This window comes from Habropoda laboriosa, unplaced genomic scaffold (assembly GCF_001263275.1).
Source record: "Habropoda laboriosa isolate 0110345459 unplaced genomic scaffold, ASM126327v1 scaffold148, whole genome shotgun sequence".
In the NCBI taxonomy this organism is placed as follows: Eukaryota; Metazoa; Arthropoda; class Insecta; order Hymenoptera; family Apidae; genus Habropoda; species Habropoda laboriosa.
Window position 1 is genome coordinate 948,250 of NW_017100279.1, and position 12,622 is coordinate 960,871.

At 43.2% G+C, this 12,622-nt stretch overlaps 1 protein-coding gene across 1 annotated transcript in view; it reads left to right on the forward strand.

Moving 5' to 3' along the window:
* Positions 1-12,622, forward strand: part of LOC108573539 (disks large homolog 4) — a 309,458-nt gene that overhangs the window by 12,656 nt on the left and 284,180 nt on the right. The window lies entirely within an intron of this gene.

A 12,622-nucleotide genomic window follows, 5' to 3' on the forward strand; every position in this document is an offset into this window, starting at 1 on the left:
CGGTCCGACTTTGGAACTCTTATCGAACCTTTGCTCTATTTGGTCAAAGTTATTTATTTTTCTAATTTGTTGTTGGAAAATAGAAAATTCGTCCATTTGCACTATTTCTCTATCTTAAATAATTTTCGAGATATTAGACTAGATGTCGTTAAGTTAGTAGCGATTTTTACCCCCTTATTGTGAACGATTGTCGATATAAAGAAATACGTGTCGACTACTGTGTTACGACCTGATTAGGACGCAACGAAGTCTCGGTTCGGCGGATTATAACAATAAACAACTTAGTCACATTTGGCCGCCAGACCGAGGTGCCGACGTTCGGCAGACCGCAATATACCCCCCGTGGTCGCACCAGCGCGACACTCAGACAATAGGTCCCAAAAACACTCGGGATCATAAAATATTCGTTACCGAGGATCGAATTTGTTGTAAACAAATGGTCACAGTTTTCGTCGACAAATAGCAGAACACACCACGTTTTTCACCTCCATAACACAACCGCCAATCAGAACCAACCTAATGTCTATATATACACCTACACACCTGAAAACCGTCAATCTTGGTAAGACTAGTGCCCGAGACACATAGTCACGAAGCGAACAATCCAAATTCAGCTAAGCATCTAATCGAAACAAGAATTCATCAACACATCTACAACATCTAACCCAACAACGAAGTTTTAATACTCCTCGAACCAGCGAGAACCATCATCAACCCGTGCCAGTATATCAAAGTTTTATCAAAATCGATGATTGTCACTTCGAGATATATTCCCTTCTAAGATTTTTGTGCCATGATAAAAGGAATGATTTCTTGGCAACGCGTTAAAATTTTAATACAGAAGATCTACCATTTACCGAGGAATTTTCGGGAAAATATTTTCTTGAGGAATTGTACTTGCGCCATTCGTCTACGTACAAACGGTCCGTATATTACGCTTTTATTCCGGAGATTTTCGCTCGAGCAGGCACGACGGAACACGAAGAAGTCAAATTGCTCCCCGAAAAATGCGGTGGACGTTTTTTTAACCGTGAAATGCCGATCGCGAGCGACGAAGAATCGAATCGTTGAACGCTTTCCAATTTCTCTTCTTTTCTCTTGCCGCGGGAAGAGGAACAAATTCGATCACCTCCGTTCAATTCCGTTATTTACCCGCTCGGTGAACGTCGTTTTCGATCAGTTTCACTCCGCTTGCCAGGAAATTAGCTGCGTTTCCCTTCGGCACACCGGCACCGAAGGGATTCCCATTGTCGGAGCTTTCGGTGCTCGGGAGTTTGCTTGCTCGAAACATCGAATTTAATGCGGAAATTCAGCGAAACTCGGAACGATCGCGCGTCGCGAATCAATTATCCTTCGATCCACGGATAAACACGTTTCGTCCCAGACAATTTGCCACCGTGTGTATAGAAAGTTAATTTCATTTTCTCGTCTAACCCGCGTAATCTTATCCGAGATATTTATTGTTACCCGGTGGAGCACTTCAAACTGTCACTTTGCTTTTCCGTTGATACACTGATTTGCGACACATTTTTCTGTGCTCTTTATTTTACTCTTTTATGTCTATTCGATACTCTTTGTTAGGACAGCAAGGGGACGATTTTATGATACGTGATTTCTAGTTCAGCAAACCGTTATTTTAATTTAGCAGACCGGTCTGCAGCCAACATGCGGCGCGTAGAATTTCTCAAATATTAAAGAATAGGCTATTGTTCAGTCGGTAAGGCAAGGTATCATAAAGTCACCCCCAAAGGGTCTTCGAAACCGATGCAATTACCGAAGCCTCTCTGAACTGGCCGGGTTTTTCCCCCCTTGTTGTCAAATTTCCATCCAGCAAGGACCAGCTTCGTCATCCCCGCTCCAAGCCAAAGGGTCTTCGAAACCGATGCAATTACCGAGGCCTTTCGGTACCTGACCTTCCGAACGAGTCGGAGAGTCAGAGTGACCTGGTCGGGTTTTCCCCCCTTGTTGTCAAATTTCCATCCAGCAAGGACCAGCTTCGTCATCCCCGCTCCAAGGACGTGACGCGCTCCGGGCGCAATGGAAGGGGGTGATACGGGGTTGGTCACTTAGTAACTTTAAGAACCTCCCTTCGCGTCCCTTCTTCAAATTTTAGAAGATTTGGAGAAGGGACGACCCGATGAGAAGGCCGACTTAGCTTAAGACCACAGAGTGTTAGTACACAGACCATCAGTTACGTTAGGAATATTAAAGATTCAGTCAGACTCTCAACGCAATACATTCAATCTTCAGACGGCACCTAGTGCAATATTCCAAGTACGCGGAAATTAGTACCCGAGTGCTTAACACTCTTTAAACTCTGCGTTCCTGCAGTATAGTGACTGACGTTTGGTAAATCAGAATGATACGAGAAAAATCGAAGTGATACTTCTCTCCTATATTATAGTAGATTTAGAAGATATTTTTTTTCGACGACTTACAAGAAGCACATCAAACCAACACACACGTCGATTTTGACGAAACTTACGTGGAAGATAGTTCTCGAGAAAATATTTGACACGTATTTTTTTGATCGGCGATCCTTTACATCGAAGGGATGAAAATCGACTTTAAAGATAAAGGTGGTAAACCTATTTCGTCTAATAACTCGAAGAGTATTAAAGGTAGCGACGAATTCTCTATTTTTCACCAATTTTACCGGCTAAACAAATTCGAAGAAAGTCCTTCTTTTAAGTAACATTTTAAAAAAATGACTTTCCGATTAATTCTTTTATAAAATATTTATCAATTTTGCCTAAAATTGTGAAACACGGATAATCCAGGATTTTCTGCAAATTAAAAAAAAAGTAATTAGAAATATTCCCTCTGCAATCACATCCGACCTATTTTCCATAAAATCCACAGATTTCGCGTCCGTTGATTCGATTTACGCGAACGTTTCCCGGCCGCAAGATAAATATTCCCCGAAATCTCGTATTTCCTGCACACACCTTGCCGCACATCGTACTTGCGAATCACCGGCTGCATCAGCTGGCGTGTAACACATGACAGCACTATTACCCATATACTATTAAGCGGATTAGCAGTGATTCGCGGCTGGTTCTGTGTGCGCGTACAAACGTCTGCCGCGACTCGTTTCCGCCTATGTCATTTGTGCCGAATCAGAGCTTATCTCGCGTTGATTCGACGTATTATCTTTGGCTCCTTGATTCCTCTGTCTCGACGAAACTCCGTCGTCTCCTATCTACTGCACGACTCGCGCGAACGTACTCCTATTTTCCCCATCTTCCCTTCAGTTTCACGCCGCTCACGACGTGCAGCTACCTCGTAACTAATTACAAATCTAATCAACGTGCCAGCTCGTTACGGACCGGTGTGCAAGACAGCGAATTCGTACGAGATCATTGCGCGTAATACCGTCCTCGGATTCAGATTGTGCGAGCGTGCGTGCGTGTGTGAAAGCAGCTTGCTGTCGTTTACCCCGTGTCGAGGACGATATTACGAGACCAGACGGAGGATAGTACGCGGTAGAACTACCCTTCGTCCCCCTTTTACACAGATTCGCGTTCTTGAATACGTTTCCTACCGTTACGATGCTTCTATCTCTTTTTTTTTTTTTTTTTTTTTTTGATCGAGATCGCGCGTCTACGAATGCCGCGTTGAAACGTAACGAGGGGTAATTTGGAACTGTTTCGAAGGATATCGCGTGGAGAACGTCAGGTGGTGGTAACGCGGTGTCGTTAGAATTCGCTTCGCTGATTGGACTGATACGTTTCATTTGGAAACTTCGCGGGAAGTGAAGTTTCGAAGTGAAATTTTCGAGTAATTTTAAGACGAGAGGAAATCTGGGGAGGATGGAAATTTCAGTTGATTCTCTGGGACATAGATTTAACCCTTTCGTGATCACTGGGACGAGTTTAATTTAGTATCCTTTACGAATGCAACGATAATAAAAAATTGTGAAAGAGAGAATGAAAATGGCACGAAAGGGTTAAGAATGGATCTTTCTAGTTGACCGAATCGCTATAGAGTTTCTCCGAACGACGCTTCAATTTGTCAAATGAAATTTGAAAAATTCTCTCCCACGATATTCTGTCTCCGACGATATTTGAAGTTCGTAGTGTCAAGTTTCCGGGATACAATCGGTGTACGGGCGAATCTTTCTGCTTCAGTTGCAGTTACTCCGGGAATTAAACCACCAGCCGGATCGAGAGTGGTTCTAAAGCCCTTTCGGTTGATAATTGCGGGCCGTTTGGTGGAAGCTGGTGAGGAAAATTTCAAGGGATCGCCGGAGAGAGAATAATTTTCTAGCACTCTCTGTCCCCTGTCTTCTCGCGTTTCCTTTCCGCTCTCTCGAAATTCGTCGCGGTTTTCGACCATTGCCAACTCTCGTTCGCTTCCACGAAAGTTCTATCAACTTCTCCACATATCCTGTCCCTTTCTCCCTCTCTCTCTCTCTCTCCTCCTTTCTCCTCATATTTGCATGTACGCGAAACAATTAACATTAAACGTCGTCCAGGAAACTAGCATAATTTACCTGTCGAAACTGTCGAATCTCTTCCACGAACAGCGTCGAGCTTTATCAGCTTTTGTCTTTGTTAATTCTGCTTCTAATCCTGCCCTCCCTCATCCAGAATACGAATTACAAAACAATCGATGTACTTCGTAGTATCGTTACTTCACTCGAGATTCACTTTTACCTAGAATAAAATAAGCAATATAATGGAAAACGAAACATCGACAAAATTACTCCGAGCTGTTCACCTGTACTTCACATTATCTACCAGCGAACTTCTCAGCCTCTCGAGAAAGAACCAGCGTTTCCTCAAGGCGGAGACAACAACGAGCGAAACAGACTTTTCACGGTCGTAATTGGAGATTCTAGAAAGTGGCGCGATATTCTGGCTAATTAAGAATTTTCCAACTACTCGCGAAGGATCCAATTAAACTTCCTCCTTATTGTTATCGTCATCGAGGAATTTCACGCGGCGGCTTCTCGTTTTTAGTCGTCACCCGACAACGGTGTATGTACGTAAACGCTTTTCTGTTAGTGTACCTAGGTAGACAGAGGTTGCGCCTGTGACGTGTAATTTTCACACAACTCCGGACGAGTTTTGGCGCAAGCTGCGAGAAACTTACGATGAAGTTTGTCGCAAGAATGAGACACGAGGACTACCGGAGCTCGAACTAAAATCGTCTTCTCGTGGCCTCCAGGCGTCGCGTCGGACGGATAATTATGTGAGTGGGACACCGTGACGGGTATTACGTGACGATGGTTAACGAACGGGGGGAACGGTCGCGTTACGATTCCGCAGGAACCGAGTTCCGATCGAGTCAAAGAGCCTCCAACGACGACACGTAACTCTCTCTCACGTGGCCAGAAAGGTGGTGGGCTTGGCGGAACTTCGAACGAGCTCTGTGCTCGACGTTATCGCCAGTTTCATCCGGTGGAATTAGTACTTCAAGGAAGTACACCGCCCTAGGACGTCTGAAGAATAGCGAAAATTTGAGAATTTTTGTCGCAGGAAACTGCTGAATGAAAAGTTTCCATTTTTTTTTTTTTCAGGATATAAATGTCACTTTCAGCTTCTTTTCTCAATTTTTGAAAAGTGAAAACGTTACAGTATGGAAGAGTTGTTCGCTAATAATTCCTCCATTCTTGTGATATTTTTACTTTTTAAAAATTAGAGAAAAAAGTTGAATGTTACGTTCGTATTTTTTGCAAAAATTGAAATTTTCATTTAACCTGTGAAAAAAATTCCCAAACCCAGGATTACGTACCCCCTTAAGGAGATTTAACTCGTTAAGTAGGTAACGAAATTTCGAGAAAATTTTTGCAAACGTGGAACGAAATTTCACTTTCTTTGTTTATCGAAAGTAATAAGTTTCTCGGCAGATGGTTTGATAGAATTACGTTTAATTCTGCGATCTTCTTAAAACGTTGCCCCGGTAGACGTAAAACGGCGCAAGAAACGGGCTTGTTACAGGGGGAAATAACGAGGTAGATTCTCAAAGGGAATGCAAAGTCGATACTGTTCCTTTGGCGTTTCTTTCGTCGTAGGAGAACATGGTGGGTTCTTATGGATCGTATAACTTGGATACTCTTTAGTGAATCAGAAGCGAGGACTGGTTTACAGAACCACTCCGATATTTTTCAGAATGGCTCGTAAAGTGTCGGTATAAACTCGAAGGCAAGTGAAATGTAAAGAGAGTAAAAAGCCTCGTATAAAAATTTCATACTATTCACCCTTGGAGTACGAAAATTCCTTCCAACGGTGGTGGTAGTACCAGCTTCTGAATATATTCAAACGCGGCCTAAAAACAGAGAAGAAGAAAAAAAAAAACCGAGCCTCGCCAGGAACAAGCATCTGTTGTACGAACTTTTTTATTACTCTTCTCCGCTGAATTCGTTCCCAAAGTTATATCCATGCTCTCCGATACACGCAGCGGTATGCTTTTCCATAAAGTTCATTCCATTTTCCTTCTCACTGGCAAGGAAAAATGACCGCTTTCCATCCGCCTCTTACCCTAGCAAAAATAAAAAAAAAACAAAAGTAATTCATAAAAACAAAAAAAGACTGTAGAACGACGATATCATCGGGGCCACTTCACGCGATGGCGAATTTTTGCGATGCACACACATCCACGCGCGAGCGCGAACGAGCAAGCAAACGCTTATTAAACAGCGCGCGTTACGATCCGTACATGCGGCGCGCTTCCTCGTAGATGGCCTCGAACTTATGGTCGTGGGCGTATACGTCGCGATCCACGATACACGGGGAACACTTTACGTTTATTGCTCGATTCAACGGTGGCCGGGCGCGGTTGGTAATCGGCGCGTTAGCCGCTTCGGATACCCACCGAGGGCAGAACTTTAAGCGGCGACACGTAATTTTCACGGCGTGGCGGAAGCTTCCGGGGGCCGACAGCCCCGGTGTGTGCGCGCCGTGAAGACGCCAACGACGCCGACGACGATAAACTGGAGCTCGTTAACACCAGCCGTGGGGCTGTTCATAGGAGATACGCTGTCTCTGTGTGCAAACACCTACAGGGTGTCCCCCGGTGATCCTGGAAGAAAAACGGCGATTCCTTCTTGCGCGAAAGTATGCAACTACCCGAGCTCTCACGCGTGTTTTCTCCTGGAGAACAATTCGGAGAATCTATCAGATACGGACTGTGACTCTCCCGCTGATATTCGGACACTATTTGGAACGTTGTAACTTTTTCTAACTTGAGCTCTTTTTCGAGAAGTTGGAAGGATTGGAAAAAATTGCAATTTGTAAAGGTCACTGTTTGCAACTAGAAACACGTTCTGCAAATGCTGAAAATTTCGCCGAAATGTGTGTGCATATGTACACGTACCAGTTCTGTGAAATTGTTTACTTAGCTTTGTATCTGGTACATAGGCTTTATTTAACCTTTTTTCTTTGTTTTTTGTTTTCAACGAGGTTGTAGTGTATACGAGTGTATTTTGAAAGTAATAGAAGAATGAAAAATTTAATACCACCGTGTGCACTGCGATCTACGCAAATATTTTCGGAGAAATTTAGAAATCTATCGATCCTGCGATATTAATTGCAATTTCATAAAAATTCCTGGCAGATTCGATGTCGGTAATAATTGATAAATGGTCCGGAAACTTTTCTCTCGTGCTGCATATATGTACAAAACGTTTAATTTATTTATGGGGAACAGTTTGAACCAGTTTGAAATTCCTTCCATATGAAAATAAAAGAACTAATTGATAAGAATTGATAAGAAAAAAAGAGGTGCACTTGTGTCCGAAGTGTCATTTACCTCAAGAATCTCCTATCTGCAAAAATTCTTACTTCTTCGTTAAAAAAAAAAGTCACCCCTTTGTACCACGATTACTGGAACACCCAGTACATAAGTCGTTGGCTATCCAAGCTCTCCCTTGGCCTGAGCACACCGCGAGGCTTTGTCCGCGAGAGGAATGCGGGATATAAAACGGAGTCGGTTAAAAAAGCCGGAACGAAGGAAATCAAGATAACGTGCGGCGACGCTACGGGCGACGTAGTTATGGCCTTTTCACGCGCTGCTGCGTAACTCGAGTGCAAATTAAAAATTATTCCGTTGCATAAACGGTTGAACGTAGTCATTGGTCGATGTTGTTCGTCGACGTAGAATCTACCCTTCGACGACCCTTCTTTTCCTCCTCTCTCTCTCTCTCTGCGCGGTTTCTGTCTCTGTTTGGAAAAGTGGAATCAGGCAAAGGGAAAACAATGGTCTAAAGGGGTCCAGCGAGCGTAGATCGAGGTATTCTGTTTTTCTCTCTGCCGGTCGAGAGGGAGCGTCGAGAAGAGGAGGCCGGAGAACAGTTGGTCCTCGCCGGCTAAAAGCGCGAAAGGAATCCCGTTTAGCGGCGGTGAACGCTTCGGAGAGGAAGCAGGGACGAGTGTAATTGTTTGTCTCCGAGGATTGCAATCCCTTATTGTCGAAATTCTGAAGGTTCGATCGAAAGAGATCCTCGAGGATGCTTCGTGAAACTTTTTCCGAGGGTTGAAATCGAGGGGAATTTTTAATTCTATCGAAAAATCCCATACGACTGTGTTTTTTTTTATTGTAAATTTGTTAAGCTTGTCTAGTTTCACGGGCGAGTACTACAGAGGGTTAGGAAAAATGTGAGAGGAACGACAGTGCAGAGAGAAATGGTGGAAAATTAACGAAAGCCCTCGAACAACGATATTTTAACAAGCTGCGACTGGAACTTTTTTTCGGCGCGTGTACTTTGCGGTTAGCAACTGCTGTTGGGCGAAAGGGGGATAAATCGTGGGGAAAAAATTCGTCGGGAAAAGCCTACTGGCGCTGAGAAAAATTGCCGAGTAAATCGAGATTCTCCAATTTTTTTTTATTTCTTCTCCCCTTTTTTTTCATCTTTCGTTATGCTTTATCCGTCGTCGTTCTAAGTACCTAGTTTTTCGTTTCTCCTTTTCATTTTTCGTCGAATTTCGTTGGTAATTTCGACGTGGAAGAGATATCGATACGGCGAAACAGTCACGTTGACTTGTCGATTCACCAGGGAAAACGAGACGTTTTTCGGGTTTGGCGCGTGATTAAATGGCTGTTTTATCTACGGGTGCAGATTTAACGCCCGCTGCTCCATCGATCCTGTAATTGAATTGTCGCGAATTTGGCAAAAACGCTCGTTGACAAGAAAATATCAATACGTAGTACACGAGCGTGTACGCACGACGCGTGGGACACGTTTCCATCAAGTGGTCCAATGAATATTCAGTATTAATATTGGCTACGCTCGGTACAATTATGTGGCGCCGTTGAAATACCTAATTATATCAGTGTAAATATTTAAATGGTTGATGCACCGAATATTCGCTTACGCGTTCGCCTGTACATTTAGCCGTTCATTACCAATATCGTCTGTTTCTATACCAAATTCGACATAAACCGAGTAATTCCGAATTACCCACTTCTTTCCTCCCTTGGCAAAATTTCTCCCTCTGGTAATTCGTTGTTAAAACCGTACTAACTACCAAATTAATATTTTTCTCACGGTCCATATCGTCGGATTAATTTTTCGTTCGATTTCTCGACCTCGCTTCCCCGCGTTTGTCAAGCAGATGCAAAGTTAACGAGAAACTGTCACCGATCTGTAAATTACAATATCCTCGGCGACACAGCGACGCCTGCCTAAGCACGATTGACACGGTACCGATAACCTTAACGTACACCAATTTTCACTTAGTTTTTCCTCCGGCGAAATTGTATCGGAAAAACCGGCGGTGTCTGACGCGTAAGCCTTGACAAGGCGGGACGTCTCGGGAAAGAATTCCTCGCGCGTTTTACATACCGCCCCAAATAGCTGGCGGCGTGGGACCCGTTCGAAAGGGGAGAGATTGAAACAAGTTTTCGATATTTCTCGCATTCCCCGTGAAAAATGTCCTCGTACCCCCGGTAATACTTAGACGTGTTGCCGCCTTCCTTCCTTCGTATACGAACGCGTGCTGAGAATGGGAAAAACGCTTCGCGAAGGCTGATCAGATTGATGCATGTTTGTATGATGCTGACGGAATCAGGAAGCTATTCGAAAATGTATAACGCAATAACACTAACGTAGTCGACGTGAAATGAAATCGTAGTTTACATCGGAACCTTTGAGAAATCGAGCAACCTGTGCACACACACAGAAGTCTCGACGTAGGAAAATATAATATTTCCCGAGTTCCCGTTCGATGAACCCTCTTTGATACCGGGTGAATATACGCTGGATGCAGAGAAGAAGAAAAAGAGAGAAATAAACTGTAGGTAGGATAGATAGGGAAAATTGTGCGTCTGTGTGTTCTTCGGTTAAACAGTTTACACCGAAACTCGTTCGTTCTCTCGCTTCGCGTAATTCAATCGAACGTGGAACAATGATAGCGAAAGGAAAACCTGTGTATCTTGATTATCCAATCTCGATACCGAGGATGTATATACATATATACACGTATATGTTTCTGGTGAAAATGGAAGGGAATATAGGAGTCACGTTCCCTGGTAAATCCGCTTCGTTCTCAAATGACAAAGATTTCCTCGATGATAGCGAAGAAGGAAATATGAAAAACGTCGCTGCAGAGGGAGAACGAGCCGCTATTCACCTCTGAGATCACGTCCAATGACATCTTACGCTTTCCCCTGTTGAGGAAAGCCCTCGAGAACGGCTTCGGAACGTGCTTTTTCGAGTACTCTACTTTGTAGCCGTACTCCCGCGAGGGCGTAGAAAAAGATTCCTGTTGGTTGCATAAATAGTGCCAACGACATACTTGCTGAAGGTACACCAAAGGGGTGGGGGATTAGAGAGCGCTGAGAAGATGCCATTAAATGTGAATTAAAACGAAAAATTAGAGGACCTGGCAGCGGCGTTTCGAGGGGCGCCGCCGCCTGTTCGCGACGACAAAAAGTCGGGACGTTAATTAAAGTCGTAGAATTTTTCGCGACGAATAACAAGCGGTCTCTTTGACGTTTAACGCGTGGCCTACGTGTGGCCGTGAGTTTAGTTTGAATTTTTTCGCCCGTTAAAGGGGGAATCTTGGAGAACCGTCGTCTATTTTCATGTATTTTTCTTTCTTTTTCAAGTAATTATTCCACGGAATTTTACTTCGCCTTCGAAGTCGTTTCTTTACGGTGTGGCACGCCTGTGTGTTAATTGTACGAAAGGTAGAATAAAAGAGGGAGAATTTTGTTGGACGTGAAAAGTCTAAGTTGGCGAAAGTTAAACTCTCCGACGTGCAATGTTATTCAAGATCCCTCGAATGGATTGAAAATGTTCTCGAAGGATTAATAAATCGACACGGAGCAAGTACTTTGAAGTATCGCCCTCAGGAGTGTCACTTGTTAGTTGGCCTCTCGTGAGTAATTTCCGGGAGTTAATTCCGGAGTTATGTCATTACGTTATATACCAATATTACCAGATATAATACTGAACTAACCATAATTAAGTTTAACCACTGACGATGTACGGGCTAATACGACCTAAATAAACAGACCGTCTGTAGAATAATTTTAATCCAACGATACAGACCGGGTGACCCGGTGTACTTTAATGAAACTAAATTACAGCGAAACTATTTGCTCCTTGTTACCATTACGATATCCAGACTTGTGACCATCCTTTACAATTTCCAACGTTGGTTAAAATTGATAAAATAGATTCGAACTTTCCACCATGGCAATTTTCCATTACGACAGTGACAAATTGTCTCTGTTTACTCTCTCGAGAGAGAGATACTGTATAATAATGTGTTCCCTTCGATAGATTAACCAACGAAATTATCGTTATTCGAACCGTGTTCCGTCTATGGACACCTTATCCACGGTGTGCTATAGTGGCTAAACGTTATACTAAGGAAATACGATCGCACTCCGACCGCAAAGGATCCACGTCAGACTCGTTGACGTCGGTATTATATTCTCGGTGTCGTTCGAGAACAACGTGCCACCTCGAGGAAGATTCACCAGGGTTATGAAGAAAAGCTCCCCGTGCAATATTGAAAATTATGTGACCCTGTTATCGCGACGTTGCGCTCACCTCGATCTTAGGGTTCAACGTAGATGAGAGAATAATATTGTCGGAGATGTATCATCCGTGAAATCGTCGTGATTTCAACGGTTTCATAAATGTGCAAATATCGTTGCGGTCTTCTAATACGATGCGTATTTTATTGGAACAATCCCGTGGAAATATTGAGAAATTTTGAAAAATAAGAAAATTAAGTAACGACACCATTTTACATACTCACGTCACACAAAAAGATTGCCTTCTTTAGCTAAATTGTCCTAATTAGCATTTTTGAATATGTATCCGAGAAAAATGAGGTAAAAGCTAGTAAAACCATGTGGGAAACACTTAGAATCTGAAAAGCACATGGTGCACTCTAACTTTGCTTAAAAGCAGAAGAATACGTGAATCCTCAAATATTTCAATGCACCCTGAAAAGTGAAAAATTGGTAGATAGGACATTTACTTGAGAAATTCAGTATATCCAACGTGACAGTGAAAATGATACAAGTTTAGCTTGCTTAAAACCCCCCCATACTTTCACGAATTCATATTTGAAAAGTACCGAAAGTGACGTACTTGCGTATATATCCTGTAACGCGCGAGATGCATCGAATCATCAAACGTCAATTTTCGTTATGAGAATCG